This window comes from Canis lupus, chromosome X, assembly GCF_048164855.1.
Source record: "Canis lupus baileyi chromosome X, mCanLup2.hap1, whole genome shotgun sequence".
NCBI classification, from domain to species: domain Eukaryota; kingdom Metazoa; phylum Chordata; class Mammalia; order Carnivora; family Canidae; genus Canis; species Canis lupus.
This window is the reverse complement of record NC_132876.1, coordinates 43,267,610-43,293,446: the sequence shown is the minus strand read 5'-3', so window position 1 is coordinate 43,293,446 and position 25,837 is coordinate 43,267,610. Positions and strand designations below refer to the sequence as shown.

The 25,837-nt window shown below is 38.8% G+C and overlaps 2 pseudogenes; both read left to right on the top strand.

The window, feature by feature from the left end:
- Window positions 1-22,502: 22,502 nt before the first annotated feature.
- On the top strand, window positions 22,503-23,241 carry LOC140628450 (large ribosomal subunit protein eL8-like; annotated as a pseudogene).
- Window positions 23,242-24,022: 781 nt separating this feature from the next.
- Window positions 24,023-25,397, top strand: LOC140628190 (geranylgeranyl transferase type-2 subunit beta pseudogene; annotated as a pseudogene).
- The last annotated feature ends 440 nt before the right edge of the window (window positions 25,398-25,837 follow it).

Sequence of the window (25,837 nt, the reverse complement as noted above, 5' to 3'; positions counted from 1 at the left end):
TTCCTTTGAACCCTAGTGTTAATGCCTCTCCATAACTCCTCATAGTCACAGGAGAGGCCACTTCTATTTAGGGTAAAGGACAAGAAATCAGGAAAAGCTCCACAAGGGGAGGCTGTGTTTATGCAAAGTTTTAAGGGATGTGGGCAGGATTTCCCAAGGAATGGAGGGAAAAGCCATCTCAAAAAGAGGCCATAGGGACGCCTGGGTGGTTTAGCGGTTGAGCATCTGCCTTTGGCTCAGGGCATGATCCCGGGGTCCTAGGATTGAGTCCCCCATCAGTCCCCACGGGGAGCCTGCTTCTCCCTCTGCCTATGTCTCTGCCTCTCTCTCTCTGTGTATCTCATTTATTTTTTTTATAAATAAAATCTTTAAAAAAAAAGAGGCTGCAGTATGATTTTATTATTTCAAAAACATTTATGGAGGTCCTCATATTTTCCCATCAATCAATAGTGGCAACACAATTTTTTAGAGCACCTGTTATGTGTGGTGCTGGGCTTCTACATATTTGTTCACTCAAATTTCCACTTAACAAGACTTATGCTGGACACCTACCTCTCCGTGTACTCTGTAGCTTATGGAAGTGTGCTCCGAGGACTACCTGCATGACTCACCTGAGCAGCATTTCATATACCACCTTAAGTATCTTTGCTGCAGAGTCCCAGGTAATCTTTATCTTCAAAGCTGGAAGATTAGTAGGCAACTACCTTCAGGGACTGGGGCTCCTCATTCTCTCCTGCAAGCCACTGTCATCCTCAACTTGCTAGTTCCTACTTGCCATCAGGTCTATCTATTACATATATATGTGTAATATGTGCATACATATGTATATACATACACATAATGCAATACATATGTACGCATATATATTATGTACATGCATATACATACATATATATTGTTACATACATATGCATCATACAATATATATATAACTTCAAACATTAATCTTTTTAGGCGCACAGCCCAGTGGCATCAATTACATCCACACTGTCTTACAATGATTATTATAATCTACTTTAAAAAGTTTTTTTTTTTTAAGTAATCTCGACACCCAACATGGAGCACAAACTCACTACTCCAAGTTCAAGAGTTACATGCTCTAACGACTGAGCTATTGAAGTGCCCATACAATCTACTTTTTATAAAGCCTTTTTTATAAAGATTTTATTTTTAAGTAATATCTATACCCAACATGGGACTTGAACTCACAACCCCAAGATCAAGAGTTGCACATTCTACTAACTGAGACAGCCAGATATCCCAGAACAATTTATTTTTAAAATATTTTCATCACCCCAAACAGAAACTCTGTACCCATTAAACAGTAACTCTTCTAAAAAAAAAAAAAAAAAACAAAAAAAAAACAGTAACTCTTCTTTTCTCCCTCCTCCCTAAGCACTGGTAACCTTTAATCTACTTTCTGTCTCTATGACTTTGCCTATTGTAGACATTTCATATAAAAGGAATCATCAGGGGATCCCTGGGTGGCTCAGCGGTTTGGCGCCTGCCTTTGGCCCAGGGTGTGATCCTGGAGTTCTGGGATCGAGTCCAGCATCGGGCTCCCGGCATGGAGCCTGCTTCTCCCTCCTCCTGTGTCTCTGCCTCTCTCTCTCTCTCTCTCTGTCTATCATAAATAAATAAATCTTAAAAAAAAAGAAAAAAAAGGAATCATCATATTTGTCCTTCTGTGTCTGCCTTCATGTCTCAGCGTGATATCTTCAAGGTTCATCCATGTTATAGCAAGCATCTGATTTCCACTCTGAACGAAAGGGTTTCATTTCTTTTAATGGCTAAGTAATATTCCATTGCATATATCTACCACAGTTTGTTCATCCATCAATGAACATATGGGTTGTTCCCACGTTTTCACTTCTGTGCATAATGCTGGAATGAACATTTTCATACAAGTATTTGAGTCTCTGTTTTCAATTCTTTGGGGCATACAGCTAGGAGCAGCATTGCTGGGTCATATGGTATTCTGTGTTGAACTGTTGGAGGAGCTGCCAGACTGTTTTCTACAACAGCTGCACCATTTTACATTCTTACCAATGAGGTGAGGTTCCAATTTCTCCACATGCCTGCCAACACATACCACAAACCATAAATAGCATCTATATTGAAAACATGCCTTTACAACTACCTAGTTGGCTCTCTTCATCCTGGCTTATTTGAAACCAAAGGTTGTATCCTTAATTGTACACACTTTAACTATGAAATCTAAGGTGAAAAAACTGAGATAGATTTTAAGTCACAGCAACAAGTGAGCAGAAAATATTTGAAAGAATTGGAGATGATTGAAGAGGGAGAGATTAGTGTCCTTTGACACTTTTTCATCAACTGAATTCAAATTTATTCCGGTGACAGCATCTACAGCCATGAGAGAAAGGTTAACGTTTCATAGATCACTTAACAACTCTGCCCATAGCCATTGAAGTGAAGAGGTCAGCAGCCTGGGAAGAAATGACACTATGCCACTCACATTCTGAGTGGTTCCTTTTAGTTGATTATTTTAGAACTTTTTGGGTGATACAATTTGGCCATTTCTCCCTATTTTTAAAGTACTCAAGCAATTTTGGCATTTAAATGTTATTCCATCTTTAAGAGTTTTAATCACTTAGCCCTGCATTTTCAATCTTCTTGAATCAATTGAAGGCTTACAAAGTGTTCCCTTTAGCTAAGGTTGGAAAGAGAACAGCAGGGCTGAGCCAACCCTATTATTTGGTATCAGAGTGGAGATCAGAGCTAGTAAGGCAAGTTGGGCTGCCACCAAGCCTTTTACTTATGTTGCAAAGTGTGGCCTGGGGACCACTTGCTTTAGAACTACCTGGGGGTGTTTTATTTTTATTTATTTTTTCTTTAAATTCAAGTTAGTCAACATATAGTGTATTATTAGTTTCAGTGTAGAGTTTAGTGATTCATCAGTTGCATATAACAACCAGCACCCTTCTTAATGCCCATCACCCGGTTACCCCATCCCTCCCACTTTCCCTCCAGCAACCCTCAGTTTGTTTCCTAGAGTTAAGAGCCTCTTATAGTTTGCTTCTATCTCTGTTTTCATCTTATTTTATTTTTCCTTACACTCGGGGAGTGTTTTAAAATAACTTACTCAGAACTAGGGTAGCTAATCATCTAGGTTTTCCCTAGATTGAAGGCTTTCTCCAGACACTGGATTTCCAGTACTAAAACTGCAAAAGTCTCAGGTAAACTAGGATGGGTGGTTGCCCTCATCCCAGACCTACTGAATCAGAATCATTGCTTTCTTATAACTACTAAAAAGGTTAAGATCCACTGAAGTGGCCAAAGCACTCTGCCTTCTCCACTTCCCACTGAGGACCACATTTAGCCTGCAGCTGTCTCACTCTATCACTGCTATTGCTAATCACTTTAACTGTTACCTTCTTCCATTATTACATGTAGGTAGCCCTGTTACTTCGGTTGGATGGCAGCGCTTTTATGGCAATATAATGGCTAAGCAAGTATCAGGATCATCACTGTTGTTTGTATCTATGCACTAGGTGAAACAGGGAGGAGGTAATGGAAGTTCATTCTTTCATTTTATTCATTCCATGAACATTTAGTGAACACATTTTTAATATATAAGTTGAACTGTAAGTTGCTTAGAGGAAAAAAAGAACCTAAGCTTATATAGGCACACATGTAGGGACATATGTCTGGCATGCATCAGCATATAGATGAAGAAATACCCAATTTCCAAGAACTATACTATTTGAGAATATTCATTAATTCAGCAAATATTTATTGAGGGCCCTTTGTATGCCAGTACAGTGCTGGGATATAACAGAGAACAAGATCTACAGGTCCCTGTTCTCGTGGAGCTTACATTCTAGCGTAAAAGACAGATAAAGACACAAATAAATATATAATGACACACACAAATATATAATAATATACATATGTAATGACAGGTGCTTTGATAAGTGCTATATGATGTGATTGAGATGGAAGGTCTACTTTGGTTGGTAAAGGAATGGCTCTCTGAGCAGGTGACATTGGAGCCATCTAAATGATAAAAAGCCAGCCATTCGCAGACCTGAGGGAAAAATGTTCCAGGCAGGGGAAATAGTTACTACAGGAGCCTGAAAGCAGGAAGGAGCTTGATATGTTAGAGAAATACAGAGAAAGCTGGTGTGACAGAAGCGTCATGAACAACAGGGAGAATCATGTGAGAGGAGGATGGAGAGGCAGGCAGAGTTTAGATCATGCCCCTCTGTGGGCCTTGGGTCAGGGGCCTGGATTTCATTCTTGTTCTAATACTTGTTCAGAGAAAATATTGGAAGGTCGTAAGCAGAGGAGTGAGGTGATCAGATTTACAGTTTTAAAGACCTCTCTTATAGTTTTGGAGAATGGACCATAATAGAGTGAGAGTAGAAGCAGAGAAACCAACTAGGAGACTATTGTAGGTAGACAACATAAGAGATGGTGGAGGTTTGGAGTAAGGTGGTGGGAACCAGAAACAAGGACAATTTTGTATGTATTTTGGAGTTAGGGCCAACAGCTTTTGGTGATGGTCTGAATGTAGGGTATAAAAAGAAAGAGAAGACTCAAGGGCACTTCCAGGTTTCTTGATTTGAGCGAATGGTGGGATCATTTACTAAAATAAGGAGGACTCAAAAAGGTACTGGTCAGGTATCAAGAGTTCAGTTTTAGACGAGTAAAGGTTGAGATGCTTAATAAAATTCCAAACTGAAGTGTCAAGGAGATATATATGTCTTGAATTCTGGGCCCTGTCAGAGTAAGAGATAGAAGTTCATTTTGGAGGTAAGAGCACACAGATACTACTTAAAACCTTGGGATTGGATAACATTATCTAGGGAGATAATGGAATAGAAAAGAGGAAGAGGTTCCTCTAGACAGAGCCCTGGAACTGCCAACATTTAGAGGTCAAGCAGAGGACAAGAAACCAGCAAAAGAAGCTTAGGGGCTGGTCATGTATAAGATAAACCAGGAAAGTGTAGTGTTGAGGAAGCCAAGAGGAAAAAAAGAGCAGGAGTTTCAAGGAGAGAGAGAGTACTATTATTTCCATTCTTCAGATAAAGAAACTGAGGCAAGGGAGTATAAGTAACTTGACCAAGTTTGCACAGCTAGTGACAGAACCACGGGAGTTAAACCCAAGCAATCTGACTTCAGAGTCTGTGCTCTGGTGTAACCACTACACCAGTGGCTCTCAAGCTTTAGTGTTTATCAGAATCATGTGGAAATCTTGTTAACACACAGATTGCTGAGTGGGTCCTACCTTCAGAATTTCAGATTCAGAAGTTCTATGATGGGGCCCAGGATTTTATATCTCTAACAAATTCCCAGGTGATGCTGGTGCTGCTGGTCTGAAGACCACCTTTGAGAACCACTGCCCTACTATATATTACCTTTCATGTAGAAAGAAAGGCTTGTGATAATGTTGGTATTGTATTTTTTCTCCAATTGCTTTGTAAGACTCTCCCTTAGGTTGTGGGGGAAGAGCTATCCCACTACCCTTTCTAGAATTATCTGAGTAAAACAACCATATATCTGACTAGTGCAGAAGAGCTCTAGGGCTTAAGGATGTGGTGGGACCAGAAAAAAGGATAAGGCTACCAGCTCCTTGATGTTTACTCCACAGCTATGGTGGCCTAGTTGGGGACACTGCTGAAACCAGCTAAGGGCTGAGAAGGCCAAAAACAAATTAATAAATTTTAAAAAAAGACTGCAGGAATCTAGGCTTAGGACTTTAACAAGGGTGGGATTGAACCTTCTGATATCCCTGGTCAGTAACCACATTCTTCTACTATGTGGCCCACAATCATCTGTTTTAGCTTTATAAAGGTAGCAAAGGCATATAGGGCACTAGGAAGCAAAAGACTGGAAAAATGGATCCTGGCCTTGGATACACAAAAAAGCCTATGGGTACAGGCTTTGCTATGCTATGAGATCTAAGGGCAGAAAGAGGAAGAGTAATGGAATAATAACCAACAAGTATTTACTGTATGCTAGGCATTTTACATATATTATTTCATTGCATCCTCACAACAACCTATGAGGTAGATAGTTTTATTATTCTCATTTTACAAATAAGGAAACTGACCCGGTAGACTAAGGTCACAGCTAGTACGTGGCAAGGCCCCTTGATTCAAATCTAAGTCTAATCCCAAAGTTTTTGTTCTTTTTTTTAAGGATTTTATTTATTTATTTGAGGGAGATATGCAGAGGAAAAGGGACAAGCAGTCTCTGCATTCAGCAACCCCCAACTCCTATCACGGGGCTCAATCCCACAACCCTGAGATCATGACCTGAGCCGAAACTAAGAGTCAGACACTCAACCGACTGAGCCACCCAGGTGCCCCTCCAAAACTCTTGTTCTTAATCACTACACTCCAAAATGACTAAAATATGACTTTTCTAGACTGCCTCCATATAAATAAGACGGAGAAGAGTGCCATAGCTTTTTTTTTAAGATTTATTTATTTATTTATTTATTCATGAGAGACACAGAGAGAGGCAGAGGCACAGGCAGAGGGAGAAGCAGGCTCCATGCAGGGAGCCTGACATGGTACTCCATCCTAGGTCTCCAGGATCAGACCCTGGGCTGAAGCCACCCGGGCTGCCCAAGAGTGCCATAGCTTAAGGAAGGCCTGCACTAGAGGGCTAACTGAGGCTGCCAGATCAGACAGAGATTGACAGTACAAATGCCTCCGGCCAGTGTCTTGCATACTGTTGTTTTTAAGTCATCAGATTTATTTAAAAAAAAAAAAGGCAGTTTGCCATTAACACTATATATGAGAAGAAGCATGTGAGATGAGACAGGAGAGGATGACCAAGGAATGATATGCATGATGCACACAATACATAGTATCAAATTGCTAGTCAAGTCAAACAGTCAAAAAGTATAGGCAAGGCAAAAAGTCAAGGCATTTAAGTGAAGATATTAATGGAGAAAAAAGATGACACATCTGGTGGAAGTAAATACATTAAAAGCCTTCACCACATTGGAGGATTCTGGGATCCAGGATCTTCTTTTATTTCCTTTTTTTCTCAGCTTTTCTCTGCTTTCTTTTTCATTGAAATTTTTCAGAATTGTATATTCATATGCAGTTGGAAATAATAATACAGGCAGAGCCCTTGTAGGCTTTGCACAGTTTTTCCAACTGGCAACATCTTGCAAAACTATAGTGTAATATCCCAACCAGGAAGTTGACATTGATATAATCCACCAATATTATTCAGATTTTCCCAGTTTTGCTTGTACTCACTGTTTGTGTATGTGTGTGTGTGTGTGTGTGTGTGTGTGAAGTTCTATACCATTTTATTACCTAGGTTTGTGTATCCACCACCATAGTCAAGACACCAAATAGTTCCAACACCACAAGGACTTCTCATATGGCTGTTTATAGCCAAATTACTTCCACTTTCCACCATATCCCATCCCTGAGCCCTGGCAACCATTACTAGCCTGTTCTCTATCTCTATAATTTGTGAAGACTGTTACATAAATGAAATCATGTAATTGCAAGTTTTTGTGATTGGCATTTTTTTTTACTTAGCACAATTTCCCTGGAGATTTATTCAAGTTTCTGTGTATATAAATAGCCTGTTTCTTTTTGTTGGTAAGTAGTATTGTATGGCATGAATGTACTACAGTTTTTTTAACTATATTCATCTGTTAAAGGACATTCGAATTTCCAATTTTTGGCTAGTATGAAAAAAGCTGCTACGAACATTTGTGCACAGGTTTGTGTGTGAATATAAATTTTCATTTCTGTGGGATAAATGCCCAGAAATGCAATTGCTGGACAGTTTATTAGTGGCATGTTTAATTTTTTAGGAAACTGCCAACATGTTTTCCAGACTGGCTGTACCATTTTACATGCCCACCAGCAATGTATGAATGATCCAGTTTCTCTACATCCTCACCAGCATTTGGTGATGTCACTGTTTTTGTGTTAGTCATTTTGATGGGTGTGTAGGAATATCAAATACCAATCTTTTGTTTTTAAAAGAGGTAAACTAGAGAAGAAAAATTTTTGGAATTCCTTTGAGATAAGATCTCTTATTGTTTCAGTTGAACCATCCTGACTAGTTATGCCTGGAAATCCATTTTGAACTTTTGCAATAAAAGATCTCCACTCATCTGGGAGCCTAGTTGCCCTAAACTACAAACTAATTGCTTATCTTCTAGGCCCAAAGAAAAGCTGAGAGAGCTATGGGAGATTCATCTGAAGTAGTCAGAAGAGTCAGGCAGAGAAGGGATATATAGAGAGAATTTCCTTGGCAATATTTGCCAATAAAATGTCTACATCTTGTTCTATATTCCCACTTTGACAGAGGCAGTGGTCTGGCAGTAGACTTGGTTTACAAGTCAGTTTGTCTGAAGGAGAAAACTGAGTTGTAATGGTGGTGTGAAGAGAGCTGATTCTGCATATCTATTCCCAACACTGTGTTCAGTGACTTTAGCTTGGTTGGTGGCTTAGCAACTTGGTAGCTTGAAATCTGCCATGGTCAGAGTATTTATACCACAGAAATTGGTAAACACTAGAAATAAGAGCACTTTTTATCCAGGGATTGGTTGGTAAACATTTATTATCATAATGCTCTACATTTCTTTCCAAAACATGTTCTCTACCATTAAGAGGCAGGTGATGAGGAGATATCAGTTGGAGTGCCTGCTACATTTGTTAGCTCACATAATTCTCATAACTTTATGAGGTAGGTATTATTCTATTCATATTGTAGATGAGGAAACAGATTCAAGACGCAGTATTTTATCAATGTTGCACGTCAAGTAACTGGCTGACCCCTAATTTGGATTTGAGTCTAAGCTCAATACAAACCTCTTTTCTCTATATTTCATGGGCTTTCTAGAGGAGAAGAGATGCTACATGCCAGAGAGGAGTCGTGAGGCAAAACAAAACAAAAGAATTATTTCCTTGACTTTAATTAAAAGAAAAAAAGTTAATTAAAAGAAAATACAAGACTGCTTTTGGCATTGTGTAGCTTTTTAGCTTATATAAAGTATATTTATATTCTCATCTCAATTGTATGCACCTATGTATAGTCTAGCTATAGTGGACACAGTAACTATGGCTTTTGTCTTCTGGGCATTCTTTCTACTTCTCTTCTGGTTCTCCTGGAGAGCACTTCCCTCTCTCCATGTGACACTAGCAAAGCTGGCAATCACAGAGCTCTGGCCTCCCCCAACCACAGGTGTGACTGGGCCATTTAGGGTCCTCCTCAGGACTTGTCTATTGAAACTAAAAGAAAAGAGATTTTTTTTCCTGCTTGGGTTGCTTACCTAGGACATTATGAGTCTGAGACTCAATTGTTCTTTTCACATAGTAAATGAGGTGGCCTCCTACAGGTTTGAACATACTCTGTAGATTTCCCAATTAGTTGAGCCAATAAAGTCACCCCTAGCTTTTGTGGGTGAGTGCTTTCATGTTTAATTAAGCTGTCTGAGTTGAGTTTTCATTATTTGTAACCAAGAGTCCCATCTCCTCTGTGGCTGCCCCAGCTCATTAGTCTTTTCATTCTATGAATTTTTACAACATTTAACAATCTATATACCAGCTCTGTTCAATAGAAAGACAATATGGGATATATACACATATATATATGTATATGTTATATAGTGTTTATATATAGTATATAGTGATATATAGTTTGTATAAACTATGGTATATAATTTATATATAGTGTTATATATAGTATATATATTTAATTTTTAAAAATTTTGTGTGTAGCCATATTTTAAAAAGTGAAAAAAACAGAAGTAAATGTAATAACATTTTTCATTTAACCCAACATATAAAAATATTATCATTTTAATATATAATCAATATAAAAATTCTTTTTTTTTATTTATTTATGATAGGCACGCAGTGAGAGAGAGAGGCAGAGACACAGGCAGAGGGAGAAGCAGGCTCCATGCACCGGGAGCCTGACGTGGGATTCGATCCTGGGTCTCCAGGATCGCGCCCCGGGCCAAAGGCAGGAGCCAAACCGCTGCGCCACCCAGGGATCCCCTCAATATAAAAATTCTTAATGAGATGATTTACATTCTTTGTTCTAAGTCTTCAAAATCTGGTGTATGTTTTATACTCATAGCACATCTCAATTCTGACTACTCACATTTCAGTTGCTCAATAACCACATGTGGCTAGTGGCTATGGAATTGGACAACACAGATCTATACTATACATATTGCCACCAAATCATACATCATCATGTATTACTACTTGAATTTTTCATGTGTAAATGTCTAATCTTTCTACCTATCATAAGCTCCTCGAGAACAGAAACCTCATCTTAAAATCCTTCTATGGTCCTTAAGTTTTAGCACAGTGCTATGCTACTAGTAGGTAATAGTATAAATAAGTGATTTCATTTAAGTCATTCAATGAACAGAGGGTTGTAATTTACACCCTAGTAAAGAAATGTGAATGAAGAACATACAGCAGGTCTTCTGGAGATATGTCATATATCTGCATATGATGTAGTAAATGTTTCTCTGATAGCAAACTATCAAGCCCAAGGCAGAGATGATAAGGACCAAAGCTATAAGAATGCCATGATTCTCAAATGAAAAGTGCTAAATTCAAAGTGTGAAATGAGTATCCTTTCCCAGTGCCATTCCATCTTACAGATGAGAGTACTAAAGTGCAAGATGAGTGATTTCTACTTTTTGTAACACATAACTAGCAAATTGTTAGCTTCTGAACACAGACAGAGGCCATTTCTTTTGCCCTTGTATAGCCTCTGCTTTAAAAAAAAAACAGTGGAAAGTGGGGGCAGTGGGTTGGGGTGAAAGGCTGAAAAAGAGGTGGGCGAGATATAGATATCAGCCTACAAGTTTTTTCTCCAAGTATACATTTCCTATCCTCACCCTAACACACACACACACACACACACACACACACACACACACACACCCTTCCCACTGATACATCAGTGTCTCGTTAGAGTCCAAGAAAGAGTTCAAGATGTTCAGTGCTCCTAAATTCTACTGGACCTCCCCCAAAATATAAACACTCAGCTGCAAATAGTCCCTCAGATCACTTGGTCATTCATTTTTTTTACTAATTTATTTGGTATATATGATATGCCAGGTGCTACAGGGGCCGTAAAGACCAAAGATATGATTTCTTCTCTCATAGAGTTCAATCTACTGAGAGCACGGTGGGGAGTGGGGATGGCAATGATGACAGAAGAGACTGTTAACTATAATGCCACATGATAAACACTATAGAAGGGCTATACACAACATACTATTGTGGAATGCTCTGTAGCAGTTTTAAGAATGAAATGTATTCATGAAAAAATCTCCAGGCGTAAGTGTTTAAGGCAGTGGTTCTCAGTGTGGTCTCCAGACCTGCGGTTTCAGCTTACCTGAGAACTTTTGAAAAATGCTCATTCTTGGGCCTCTAATTCAGACCTACAGAATCAGAAACTCTGGAGGAGGGAACCAGAAATCTGTTTTAAACAAGCCTTCCAGGTGTTCCTGATGTATGCTAACATTTGAGAACCACTGGTTGGTTAAGAAGGAAAAAAAATTGCAAAATCAAATATATACTGTAATGCTATTTATATTTTTAAAAACACTACATGTTTTAATATGTGTGTGTGTGTGTGTGTGTGTGTGTGTGTGTGTTTGTATGTGCATAGAAGTCTGAAAGGAGACATACCAAACTGTAATAATAGGGGTTACCCCTGAAGAAGGGATTAGGATTGCAGGGCAAGGAGGTAGGTAAGTGGGTCTTTATCTTTTTCTGCATCATTTGAATTCTTAAGTAAGAATTTATTTGTATAATAATTGAGCAATTAAAAATAAAGAAATAGTATTTTAAATATTTTTACATGCTCTGAAAACATGTAGGAAAGAACCATTAAATCTTCCCAGAGGAGGTTGCCATTGAACCAAACTTTGTGGCTGGCCCAGTCCTTGCTTTCCATCCAGCCCTGTGGCTCTCCTATGCCCAGGACCTAGCTCAGATTTTTGTATTCTGGTCCTTCCAGATGAAGGAGGTATCTCGAGAGAAGCTACAATCTTGAGTTCTGAAATAGTAGAGTGGACCACCCACTCTCCCCCTAAACTTCAAGTCTCAGAGAAACTACTAAGGTAACATGCTGAGTTGAAGACTAAACTAGAAAGAAAATGTGACTGTCCTTCAATACAAAGAAACTGCCCTCCACCCTGTGTTTTAATAGTGATGTTGCTCTAAGCATATTAGGGTAGATGAAAAGCATAAAATAAAGATCATTATTGATTCACCCTGGGCCAGGCTCATTCAAATTCAAGATGGAAAGTCCTAGAGAGCCATCCATGTCCTTGTCTTCCAGTGTCCAGTGACAAACCATTTTGGGAAAAAAGCCATGCCCTTTAGAAGGCCAAGTTCTGCATCCTATTGACCTACTCTCTTTTACAATCTGTTTTGGATCTTTTTAGCTGATGAGATTGGTGGGAGGTGACATAGGAAAAACAACAATGGTAAGATTCACCGAGTCTCTAGCATGAACATGGCCTTTTCAAGTTATCAAGATAAATAACTATCTAAGCAGCATTCTGGAGAGTTTGTTTCCAATAAAGTGAATCTGAGGAGAAAAAAAAAGTAGTCACATTAACCTCTTACACAGCTTTCCAGGAAAAAGCTTTCATAACTAAAGGCCACTAATATGATGGCAGGAAGAAGCTCTGTAGAATGAGCCAAGTTGCCCTATATAATCAAGAGGGGTAAGGAAACCAACAGCCTGGAGAGAAGCCCCTATCATTTATGATCACTTTCTGACAATCTGGATACTAGAAAGATAGTCTCATGTACTCCAACTGAGTTGATAGGCTGGGGAGAATGGACAAGTACAAAATTTCTGTTACTTCTGAAAAGGTCTGAGAGGGAGAATCAACACAATGTGCTGGGAAGTTTGACTTTGAAATCAGAATTGTTTGTAATAAAAGAGTTTCTAGGGCTTTTGATATAGCAGGGGGGAACTCTGCATTAATAGATAGTAGTAGAATTTGGAGACAGAAGGATTCTCCTTGAAAGAGAATTTCTTTGATTTGGGTCAAGCATTTTGCTCCATTTTGAGTTTTATATAGGACCCTTGCTCTCTGCCAAACCATGTCAAAGCTTGTAGCTGAACTCAGAAAACTAATTATCACTCAAATTATTTGCCTTGACATGGAGGTGCTGGAAGAATTCCATCTAGTTTTTAAGATAGACATTTTTGTCACACTGGATATTTCAAAAAGTGCCTATTGGATATCTGATATGTGCGTAACACTTTACTGAGTGCTATAACAAACGCAAAGAAATACGTGTCAGAATATACTCTCAAGGAAAATATAGTACACTTAGGGAGGGGTGGTAGAGGCTGAGTTGAGTTGAGTTGGCCTACATGAAAGTTAACACCAATGGTACAAAAGCAATTACGAATTTTTTTACATTTCCATTATGTTTTTTTAAAGATTTTATGTATTTATTCATGAGAGATACAGAGAGAGAGAGAGAAGCAGAGACACAGGCAGAAGGAGAAGCAGGCCCCATGCAGGGAGCCCTACATGGGACTCGATCCCGGGACTCCAGGATCACGCCGTGGGCTGAAGGCGGTGCTAAACCACTGAGCCACCAAGGGATCCTCCATTATGGTTTTTTTTAATTTAAATTCAATCTGCCAACATATAGAGCAATTATGATTTAATGCCAAAATAGTGACACTAATAAAAATCAGACTAAAGATAGAGAAATCTTTGTGGATTGAACAGCTCAGGGAAGTCTTAGGGAAAAGGGAGGAAATTAAATGAGGTCTTAATAAGTAAAGGATCTTTGGCTTTTGCTACTTGCCTTTTTGTGTACTTGAGAGACTTTTTGTGGTGCTAAATTATAAGTGGTGACCACTGGTGATTGATCTAGGACAAAATTAACAGTTTTTAAAAAAAATTTTATTTATTTATGATAGTCACAGAGAGAGACAGAGAGGCAGAGACACAGGCAGAGGGAGAAGCAGGCTCCATGCACCGGGAGCCCAACGTGGGATTCAATCCTGGGTCTCCAGGATCGCGCCCTGGGCCAAAGGCAGGCGCCAAACCGCTGCGCCACCCAGGGATCCCTTAGGACAAAATTATAAAGTAAAAATGTCTTTTCTGCCTTCTCATTCTACTCTTGTCCCTAGGCAGTGCTCTAACACTTCTCAAGTTGTTTAAGAGAGATAAGAAGTAGCATCCAAGTTGCTTTCCTCTGCTTAATCCAATTTACCTGTCCTATGTTACATTTTTCTCAAGATCCACCTTCTCCTTGGAAACCAAGTACAGCTAAGGTGGTAATGATCTTCACTTTGGTTATTAATTGATTGATATATTTGGCAGCTCCCACATCCGGGGCATATATATTGAGGATTGTTAATTCCTCTTGTTGGATAGATCCTTTAAGTATGATATAGTGTCCCTCTTCATCTCTCACTACAGTCTTCCGGGTAAATTTTAGTTTATCTGATATAAGGATGGCTACCCCTGCTTTCTTTTGAGGACCATTCGAATGGTAAATGGTTCTCCAACCTTTTATTTTCAGGCTATAGGTGTCCTTCTGTCTAAAATGAGTCTCTTGTAGACAGCAAATAGATGGGTCCTGCTTTTTTATCCAGTTTGAAACCCCGCGCCTTTTGATGAGGTCATTAAGCCCATTCACGTTCAGAGTTACTATTGAAAGGTATGAGTTTAGTGTCATCATGATATCTATTCAGTCCTTGTTTTTGTGGATTGTTCCACTGAACTTCTTCTTAAAGGGGAATTTTAAGAGTCCCCCTTAAAATTTCTTGCAGAGCTGGTTTGGAGGTCACATATTCTTTCAGTTCCTGCCTGTCTTGAAAGCTCTTTATCTCTCCTTCCATTTTGAATGAGAGCCTTGCTGGATAAAGTATTCTTGGTTGCATGTTCTTCTCATTTAGGACCCTGAATATATCCTGCCAGCCCTTTCTGGCCTGCCAGGTCTCTGTGGAGAGGTCTGCTGTTACCCTAATACTCTTCCCCATAAAAGTCAGGGATTTCTTGTCTCTTGCTGCTTTAAGGATCTTCTCTTTATCTTTGGAATTTGCAAGCTTCACTATTAAATGCCGAGGTGTTGAATGGTTTTTATTGATTTTAGGGGGGGATCTCTCTATTTCCTGGATCTGAATGCCTGTTTGCCGTCCCAGATTAGGAAAGTTTTCAGCTAGGATTTGTTCAAATACATATTCTGGCCCTCTGTCCCTTTCGGCACCCTCGGGAACCCCAATTAAACATAGGTTTTTCTTCCTCAGGCTGTCGTTTATTTCCCTTAATGTATCTTCATGGTCTTTTAATTGTTTGTCTTTTTCCTCAGTTTCCCTCTTTGCCATCAACTTGTCTTCTATGTCACTCACTCGTTCGTCCACCTCATTAACCCTCGTCGTTAAGACTTCTAGTTTGGATTGCATCTCATTCAATTGATTTTTAATTTCTGGCTGATTGGATCTAAATTCTGCAGTCATGAAGTCTCTTGAGTCCTTTATGCTTTTTTCTAGAGCCACCAGTAGCTGTATAATAGTGCTTCTGAACTGGCTTTCTGACATTGAATTGTAATCCAGATTTTGTAACTCTGTGGGAGAGAGGACTGTTTCTGATTCTTTCTTTTGAGGTGAGGTTTTCCTTCTAGTCATTTTGCTCAGTGCAGAGTGGCCAAAAACAAGTTGTATTGGGAAAAGGAGAAAAAAAGAGGAGAGAAAGAAGGAAAGAAAAGAGAAAAAGAAAAAAAAGGAAGAAAAAAAGAGAAGAAAAAGAGAAAGAAAAAGAAAGAAAGGAAAAAAAGGGGGTGGGGGAAGCAAACAAATCAAAAAGCAAAAAAAAAAACAAAACAAAAAACGGGGGAGGATCTTCTGATTCTGTATACTTTAAGTCCCTTGACTTCCCCTGGAACTTGTCCGTCTAGTTGGTCTTCTGGGGGAGGGGCCTGTTGTGCTGATTTTCAGGTGTTAGCACTTGGGGGAGCTGCTCTGCCCCCTGCCTGGTGCAGGGCTCAGTGGGGGCTGTTTACCCCGTGAGGCCCCAGGAGGAACAACCCCAGTGGCGGGGCCAGCTTTGGAGCCCTGGATTCAGCCCCCGCAGTAACTACGGAGCTCTCGGTCCACAGGGTCTGGATGCTCCAGGGGCGGGGCCGCTGATCTGCTCAGCTCGGGGCAGGGGCGTCCTTGCGGTCCTGGACCCTCCCGGCCTCTGCCTGTCCCGGGGGGAGGCCGGATCCTGGGCTGTGTCCCAGCGCCCAGTGCTCCCAGGCCTGCGCTGTGGGATTCGCGCTCCCGGTGGCACAGCCCCCTCCGCCGAGCCGCCGCCCGAGTCCCTCCGAGCTGATCCCGGAGCCGCCGCGCAGCCCCGTCTGCACTGACCCTCTTCCTCTGCCCGAGCCCCTCCGAGCTGCTCCCGGGTCCAGCCGTGGGTGCTGCAGCCCTTCAGGGAGCTCGGCGCACTCTCTCCGGGGTGCAGTTCCTCTGTTACTGTCCCAGAGAGCCTGAGGGCACACCCGCCCTCCTGGGGTCCTGCTCCAAATCCCTGCGAGGCCTTTCCACCCAGGAAGATTGGTGCAGCTCCTGCTTCTCCGGGACGGGGCTTTCCTGTCCTGGGGGCACTCGCCTGGGCCTCAGCCCGGCTCCTCGCGGGGCCCCTCCCCCTTGGATGCCTTTTGTTTCTTTATTTCTTTTTTCCCCCCGTCTTCCTACCTTGATAGAAGCTCGAACTCTTCTCACTGTAGCATTCCAGCCGTTCTCTCTTTAAATCTCAGGCCGAATTCGTAGATTTTCAGGATAATTTGAAGGTTATCTAGGTAATTTGGTGGGGACAGGTGATTTGGAGACCCTACTCTTCCACCGTCTTGCCCCTCCTCCCCAAAGTGGTAATGATCTATAATGGCTAGTGTGATATTCTTTCCAAGTAGTATCTTGGAAAATATACATTACTAGTCTCCTGTGCTAGATTACACTGTTTAATTTTCACAATAATCTGGTGGGGTAAGTTGTATTCTTCCTATTTATCAGGTGAAGAAACTGAGGCCAGAGAGATGAACAATTTAACTTGTTCAATTTAATTGGTTCATTTTTATTTAATGAACAAGTTAAATAAAAGAGCTAGGATTTGAATCCAGGTTTGTCATATGATACCATTATTTGATGACTTATCCAATCCAAAAGACTGCATGCATACACTTAAGGATTCATAACACCCTTTTAAAATTATATTTTCAGGTAATATCAATGAAAATGTCAGAGTAGGGAACTCTAACTACTCATCCCTCCACAAAAACAATGAGCAAATGGGCAAAAAACATCAGAATCAACTTTATTGGAACTCTGGAAACTAATGAAAGGTTTATAGTATCCAGGCAAATGTTTAATCATGAAAATGGGGTTGGGAGGCAGAATCTTTGTAGGAGAGCTTCATGACATTCTACTCACTAACTGACCAGTGAGAGAACTTAGCTGAGACTTCAGTGGCCATACACAACAAGGAATATACTTTAGAAAATTAGTTAAGTAAAGTCACTAAATAAACAAGAGCCAACAACAAGGAGCAACTGAAAACTATGCAGAAAGAGAGACAACATGATTTCCAGAGTTGCCATTTCATAATATTCAAAATGTCTAGTTTTCAAACAAACAAAGGGTTGCAGAAGGGGATGTGGGTGGGGGCACAGGGTAACTGGGTGACAGACATTAAGGAGGGTATATGTTGAGATGAGTATTGGGTGTTATACTATATGTTAGCAAATTGAATATAAATAAAATTTTGAAAAATAACAATAAAAAAACCAAATGTCTACTTTTCAGCAAAAAATTTCATGCAAAAAAAGACAATAGGGTCTATACACAAGAAAAAAGAAATTAATAGAAACTATCCTTGGGGAAGCTCAAACATTGGACTTATTAGACAAAGATTTTAAATTAACAAATTTAAATACGCTCAGATATTTAAAAATATAACAAGAAATATGGGGATCCCTGGGTGGCTCAGTGGTTTAGAGCCTGCCTTCGGCCCAGAGTATGATCTTGAGTCCTGGGATCGAGTCCCACGTCTCTCTCTCTCTTGCTCTTGTGAATAAATGAATAAAATAAATAAAAAAATAAAAGATATCTGGCTCTTGTGAATAAATGAGTAAAAAAATAAGAAAAGATATCTGGCTCTTGTGAATAAATGAATAAAAAATTAAAAAATAAAAGATTTTATTTATTCATGAGAGACAGAGAGAGAGAGAGAGAGAGAGAGAGAGGCAGAGACACAGGCAGAGGGAGAAGCAGGCTTCACCCAGGAAGCCTGACGTGGGACTCGATCCTGGGACTCAAGATCACACTCTGGGCCAAAGGCAGGCTCTAAACCACTGTGCCACCCAGGGATCCCCAAATAAAATCTTTTAAAAAGAAATAAAGACAATATGAATAAAGAGATGGAAATTATTAAAAATAGGAATTCTCAGGTTAAGAATTTTAATAACTGAAATAAAAAATTCACTAGAGGAATTCAACAGTAGACTTGAACCAGAGGAAAAAGAATATGTGAAGATGGGACAACTGAAATAGTGTGAGGAGCATGAAGAAAACTTAATAGTGCCTCAGAGACCTGTGGAACACTATTAATCATACTATCAAATGCATAATGGTAGTCACTGAAGGAGATACGGAGGATGCAGAAGGAATATTTGAAAAAATAATGACCAAAACTTCACAAATATAATAAAATATATGAATCTACATATCCAATAAGCTCAAGAACTCCAAGAAGGATAAATCAGAGATTGAAATCAAGACATGTTATAACCAAACTGTAAAAAGACAAAGATAATTTAGAAGGCACCCAAAGAGAAACAACTCACATACAATGGATCTTCAATACAATAAACAGATGATTTCTCACCAGAAACCATGCAGACCAGAAGACAGTGAGATGACATATTCTAAGTGTTGAAGGTAAGGGACTGTCAACCAAGAATTCCATATTTGGCAAAATTATCCTTCAAAAATGAAGGAGAAATTAAGACATCCCCTGGTAAACAAAATCCTGGAGAGTTTGTTGCTAGTAGACCTGTCCTATAAGAAATATCAAAGGGAATCTTTCAGGCTGAAATGGGATGATACTAAACAATAACTCAGACTCATATAAAGAAAGAAATAGCAATGGCGAAGATAAATAAATAAATATAAAACTCAGTATTACTGTATTTTTGGCTAATAACTCCACTAGCCATAAAATTTTTTCCTATATAATTTAAAAGACTACTACATAAAGCAATAATTACAAATCTATGTCAATGAGCATAAAATATATAAAGATGTTAACTTGTGATCAAAACAATATAAAGGGAGGACAGAGCTATACAGGAGAAAAGTTTTTGTGAAATATTGAACTTCACTTGGTATTAATTTGAAGTAGATTGTTATGAAGTAAGATGTTAATTGTAATCCCTAGGAAAAATTACTAAAATTATATAGTAAAAGAAATAAGAATGTAATCAACTCAGTAGGCTAAAAAATATCTAATGTAGAGAAGGCAGTAATATAGGAATTTATGAGTTAAAATGATGTAAGATATATGAAAAACAAATACTAAAATGGCACAGGTAAGTTTTTTCCTTATCAGTAATTATGTTAAGATTAATGGATTAGGGGATCCCTGGGTGGCGCAGTGGTTTGGTGCCTGCCTTTGGCCCAGGGTGCGATCCTGGAGACCCGGGATCGAATCCCACGTCGGGCTCCCAGTGCATGGAGCCTGCTTCTCCCCCTGCCTATGTCTCTGCCTCTCTCTCTCTCTCTCTGTGACTATCATAAATAAATTAAAAAAAATAAAAAATAAAAGATTAATGGATTAGGGCACCTGGGTGGCTTAGTGGTTGGGCATCTGCCTTTGGCTCAGGTCGTGATCCTGGCATCCTGGGATCGAGTCTCCCATCAGGCTCCCTGAAGGGAGCCTGCTTCTCCCTCTGCCTATGTCTCTGCCTCTCTCTGTGTGTCTCTCATGAATAAATAATAAAATTTTTTAAAAAAGATTAATGGATGATACTCTCCAATTAAAAGGCAAAGATTGAAGAAATGGATAAATACTGTTATGCAGCTATACACTGGAGACAAGAGATTCACTTTAGAACCAAACACAAATAGGTTGAAAGTAAAAGGATGGAAAAAGGTATTTCATGCAAACAGTAACCAAAGCAGAGCTGGTGTGGTTATACTAATATCAGACAAAATAGACAAAAATTGTTACAAAACATAAAGAAGGACATTATATAATGATAAAAGGGCCAATCAAGAAGATATAACACAAACATATATGGCTAATAGAGTCTCAATATATATGATACAAAACCTGACAGAATGAAAAGGAGAAATAGTTCAACAATATTGGTTAGAGACTTCAACATCTCACTTTTTAAAAATATTTATTTATTTATTTATTTATTTAAGAGAGAGAGAGAGCATGCATGCACATACAAATGAGGAGTGGGAGAGGGACAAGCAGACTCTGTGCTGAGCATGGAGCCTGACATGGGGCTCAATTCCACAACCCTAATATCATGACCTGAGCCAAAATCAAGAGTCAGAAGATTAACCGACTGAGCCACCCAGGTGCCCCTTCAACACCTCACTTTCAATAACAGAATAACTAGACAAAATATAAAGAAGGAAATAGAAGACTTAACAAATACTCTCAACAACCCAGACCTAAAAGACATGTAGAACTATTCACCCTACAACAGAGGAATATGCATTCTTTTCAATTGTACATGGAACATTCTCCAAGATAGATCATATATATCAGGCCATAAAACAAGTTTCAGCAAATTTAAAATGCTTAAATCATACAAAGTATGCTTTAGTACCACAACAGAGTGAAGTTAGAAATCAATACCAGAAAAAAAAAGAAATCAATACCAGAAAGAAATCTAGAAAATTCACAAATACACAGAAATTAAACAAAACTCTGAAACAACCAATAGATCAAAGGAGAAATCACAAGAGAAAGAGAAGAATACTTTAAGATGAATGAAAATGAAAACACAACATTGAAATTTATATGATGGACCCATCTCAGTTCTCAGAGGGAAATTTATAGCTATAAATGCCTACATTAAAAAAAGAAAGATCTTGTCAATAACCTTTCACTATAAGGAATTATAAAAAGAAAAGCAAAGTAAAACAAATAGAAGTAAAGAAATAAAAAGATTAGGGTAAATGTAAATGAAATAGAGAAAAGAAAAACAATTAAGAACAACAAAATAACAAAAAAATCCAGAAGTTAGTTCTTTGAAAAAAATCAACAAGATTGACAAACAGATCAAGAAATAGGGTAGATTCACACTACTAAAATCAAGTGAGAAAATGGGGACATTGCTACTCACCGTATAGAAATAGAAATAATTATAATAGAAAAGCCCAGGACCAGATGGTTTCACTGGCAAATTCAATCAAATGTTTAAAAAATTAAGAGAAATCCTCATCAAAATCTTCCAAAAAATAGAAGAGGGGAGAACATCTCCTTATCCTAAGCCTGGCATTACTCATACCAAAGCTAGACAAAGACATCATAAAAAAAGGAAACTAATTCAAATATCCCTTACAAATATAAATTAAAAAATTCTTAACAAAATGCCAGCAGAACAAAACTAGCAACATATTAAAAGGATTATACAACATAAACAAGTGGGATTGATTCCAGGAATGCAAGCACGGTTCAACTTATGAAAATTAATCAATATAAAATACTAGATTAAAATAATGGGGGGTAGGGGCACCTGGCTGGCTCAGCCAGTAAAGCATGAGACTCTTGATCTTGGGGTCATGAGTTCAAGGCCCACGTTGGGCGTAGAGCCTACTTAAAAAATAAATAAAAATAAGATATTGAGTTGGAAAAGCACATTATGATCTCAATGCAGAACAAGTGTTTGATAAATCCAATATTTTTTCGTGATTAAAAAAATTCAACAAGAGAATAGAAAGAAACTTCCTCAACCTGATAAAGAGTATCTAGTAAAAATCCAAAGGTAACATCATATTTAATTGTGAAAGCTTTTAGTCTTTCACAGATCAAGAACCACACAAGAATGTGTTCTCTCACCACTCCTATTCCACATTATACTGAAGTTTCTAACCAGGGCAATTAGACAAGAAGAAGAAATAAAAGTCATCAAAATTAGAAAGGAATAGTTAAAACTGTCTCTGTTTGCAAATGACATGTTCTTACATATAGAAATCTTAAAGAACACTCATACAAAGAAACTATTAGAAGTAATAAATTAATTCAGCAAAGTTGCAGGATACAAGAACAACATACAAAATCAGTTGTATGTCTATATACTAGAAATAAACATTTTGAACAGCAAATTAAGAAAACAATTTCATTTATAAAAGCATTAAAAAGAATAAAATACTTAGGAATAAATCTAACCAAGGAGGTGCAATATTTGTAAGCTTAAAACTAACAAAATATTGTTGAAAAAGATTGAAGATACTCTCTCCTCCAGCAACCCAAGATGCAGAAAGGAAAGAAGGCAAAGGGGAAGAAGATGGCTCCTGCCCTGCTGTTGAGAAGAAGCAGGAGGCCAAGAAGGTAGTCAATTCCCTGTTTGAGAAAAGGCCCAAGAATTTTGGCATTGGACAGGACATCCAGCCCAAAAGGGACCTCACCCGCTTTGTCAAATGCCCCCACTACATCCGGCTGTAGCAGCAAAGGGCTATTCTCTATAAACATCTAAAAGTGCCTCCTGCAATTAACCAGTTCACCCAGGCCTTGGACCACCAAACAGCTACTCAGCTACTTAAGCTGGCCCACAAGTACAGACCAGAGACAAAGCAAGAGAGGAAGCAGAGATTGTTGACCTGGGGTCAGAAAAAAGCTATGGGCAAAAGGGGATGTCCCTACTAAGGCCACCTGTCCTTCGAGCTGGGGTTAACACTGTCACCACTTTGGTGGAAAACAAGAAGTCTCAGCTGGTAGTGATTGCACATGATGTGGATTGCATTGAGCTGGTTGTCTTCTGCCTGTCCTGTGTCGTAAGATGGGGGTTCCCCACTGAATTATCATGGGGAAGGCCAGGCTGGGGCCATCTGGTCTGCAGGAGGACCTGCACCACTGTCACTTTCATACAGGTTAACTTGGAAGACAAAGGAGCTCTAGCTAAGCTGGTTGAAGTCATCAGGTGTTTCAATTTGATGCCCAAAGCAAGAAAAAGCCAATATCACAATTTGAAGGCAGGAAGAATTCTCACTTAGGGTAGGGGTTAGCCTTTTTGTTCTATTCACACCCATCCACATGAGAGAAGGCATTCTGCTTTACTCAGCCTACCAATTCAAATATTAAACTTATATAAATACACCTTCACAAAAATACCCAGAACAATGACCAAATATCTGGGTTTCCCATAGCCTCAGCCAAGCTGACACATAAAATTAACTAGGGGATCCCTGGATGGCTCAGCGGTTTGGCACCTGCCTTCGGCCCAGGGCGTGATCCTGGAGTCTCAGGATTGAGTCCCACATCAGGCTTCCTGCATGGAGCCTGCTTCTCCTCTGTCTGTGTCTCTGCCCCTCTCTCTCTATCTGTGTCTCTCATAAATAAATAAATAAATAAATAAATAAATAAATAAATAAATAAAATCTTTTAAAAAATTAAAATTAAATTAACCATCACACCACAAACAAACCCCTCAAAATGGATCAAAGACCTAAATGTAAGAACTAAAAACTATAAAGCTATTAGAAAAAAACGTGTGTAAATTCTTGTGACCTTGGATTTGGCAATGGATTCTTTGACATCACACCGAAATCAAAGCAATAAAAGAAAAAAAAAACAAATAAATGGGACTTCATCAAATTAAAGATTGTGAGCATCAAAAGACATTATCAAGAAGGTTAAAAAATAAACCACAGTATGCAAAAAAAGTTTGCAAATCATATCTGTAAAGGGCCTAGTACCCAGAATATATAAAAGAATATTTATAACTCAACTCCAGAAAGACAAACATCTCAATTAAAAAATGGGCAAAGGCTCTTTCCGGTCTCAGTCATGGGCACACTGCAGAAGGATGTTATCATCAAGTCAGGTGCACCTGACACGCTGCTGTTAGAGAAGCATGTGGATTATATCGCATCCTATGGCTCCAAGAAAGATGATTATGAATACTGTATGCCTGAATATTTGAGAATGAGTGGGATCTATTGGGGTCTGACTGTAATGGATCTGATGGGACAACTACATCGGATGAATAGAGAAGAAATTCTGACCTTCATTAAGTCATGTCAACATGAGTGTGGTGGAATAAGTGCTAGTATTGGACATGACCCCCATCTTTTGTACACTCTAAGTGCTGTCCAGATTCTTACTCTGTATGATAGTATTGTTATTGATGTAAATAAAGTTGTGGAATATGTTCAGAGTCTACAGAAAGAAGATGGTTCTTTTGCTGGAGATATATGGGGAGAAATAGATACAAGATTCTCTTTTAGTGCGGTGGCAACCTTGGCTCTGTTGGGGAAGCTAGACACTATTAATGTGGGAAAGGCAATTGAATTTGTTTTATCGTGTATGAACTTTGTTGGTGGATTTGGTTGCAGGCCAGGTTCTGAATCCCATGCTGGGCAGATCTATTGTTGCACAGGATTTCTGGCTATTACTAGCCAGTTGCATCAAGTAAATTCTGATTTACTCGGTTGGTGGCTTTGTGAACAACAGTTACCATCAGGTGGACTCAATGGAAGGCCCGAGAAGTTACCAGATGTCTGCTATTCGTGGTGGGTGTTGGCTTCCCTAAAGATAATTGGAAGGCTTCATTGGATTGATAGAAACTGCGAAGTTTCATTTTAGCATGTCAAGATGAAGAAACAGGAGGATTTGTAGACCGACCGGGAGACATGGTAGATCCTTTTCATACTTTATTTGGAATTGCTGGATTGTCACTTCTGGGAGAAGAACAGATTAAACCTGTTAGTCCTGTTTTTTGCATGCCTGAATAAGTGCTTCGGAGAGTCAATGTTCAGCCTAAACTAGTGAGCTAGACATTGATGGAGATATGAGATATTGCTTAGTATAGTTTTGCCATCTTAACATTTCTGTAAAGTGCTTATCAAATTTAGTGACTACTGTGTCACTATTTTGTATATTAATTGTATTAATTTTAATAAGTTATGTAATTATACATACTGTAAAATTAAGATCTTTATCTTCAGCTTTAGATTTTTTTCTGCAATGCTGTTATCCTGAGTACAGTATTTTGTTTCTGCTTAAGTGTATTTATTTGTATGTTTCCTTAACAGCAAACTATTGACTTAAAGTTTAAGTCTTGTGTTCTACTTGATTTTCCCATGTGCTTCTTTCATGTCATATAATAATGGTTAATGTAAATTGACCTATATCAATGAGAATGTTAACTGGTAAAAATGATAAACCTATCCATATATGAATTAAAAGATTCACCAGAAAAAAAATGGGCAAAGGATTTGAGTAAACATTTCTCCAAAGAAGATATATTAATGGCCAATAAACACATGACATCATTAGTCATTACAGAAATGCAAATCAAAGCCATAATGAAAGACCATTTCACACTCATTAGCATGGCTATAATTTATTAAAACAGCAAGAAAAGAACAAGTGTTGGTGAAGATGTGGAGAAATTGTAACCCTCATACACTGCTGGTGGAAGTATAAAATGGTGCAGCCACTATAGAAAACAGTTGGGGAGTTCCTCAAAAAGTTAAGCATAGAATTACTATATAATCCAACCATTCCACTGTTAAGTATATACCCAAGGGAAATGAAAATATATATCCACACAAGAACTTGTACATAATGTTCATAGTAGCATGATTT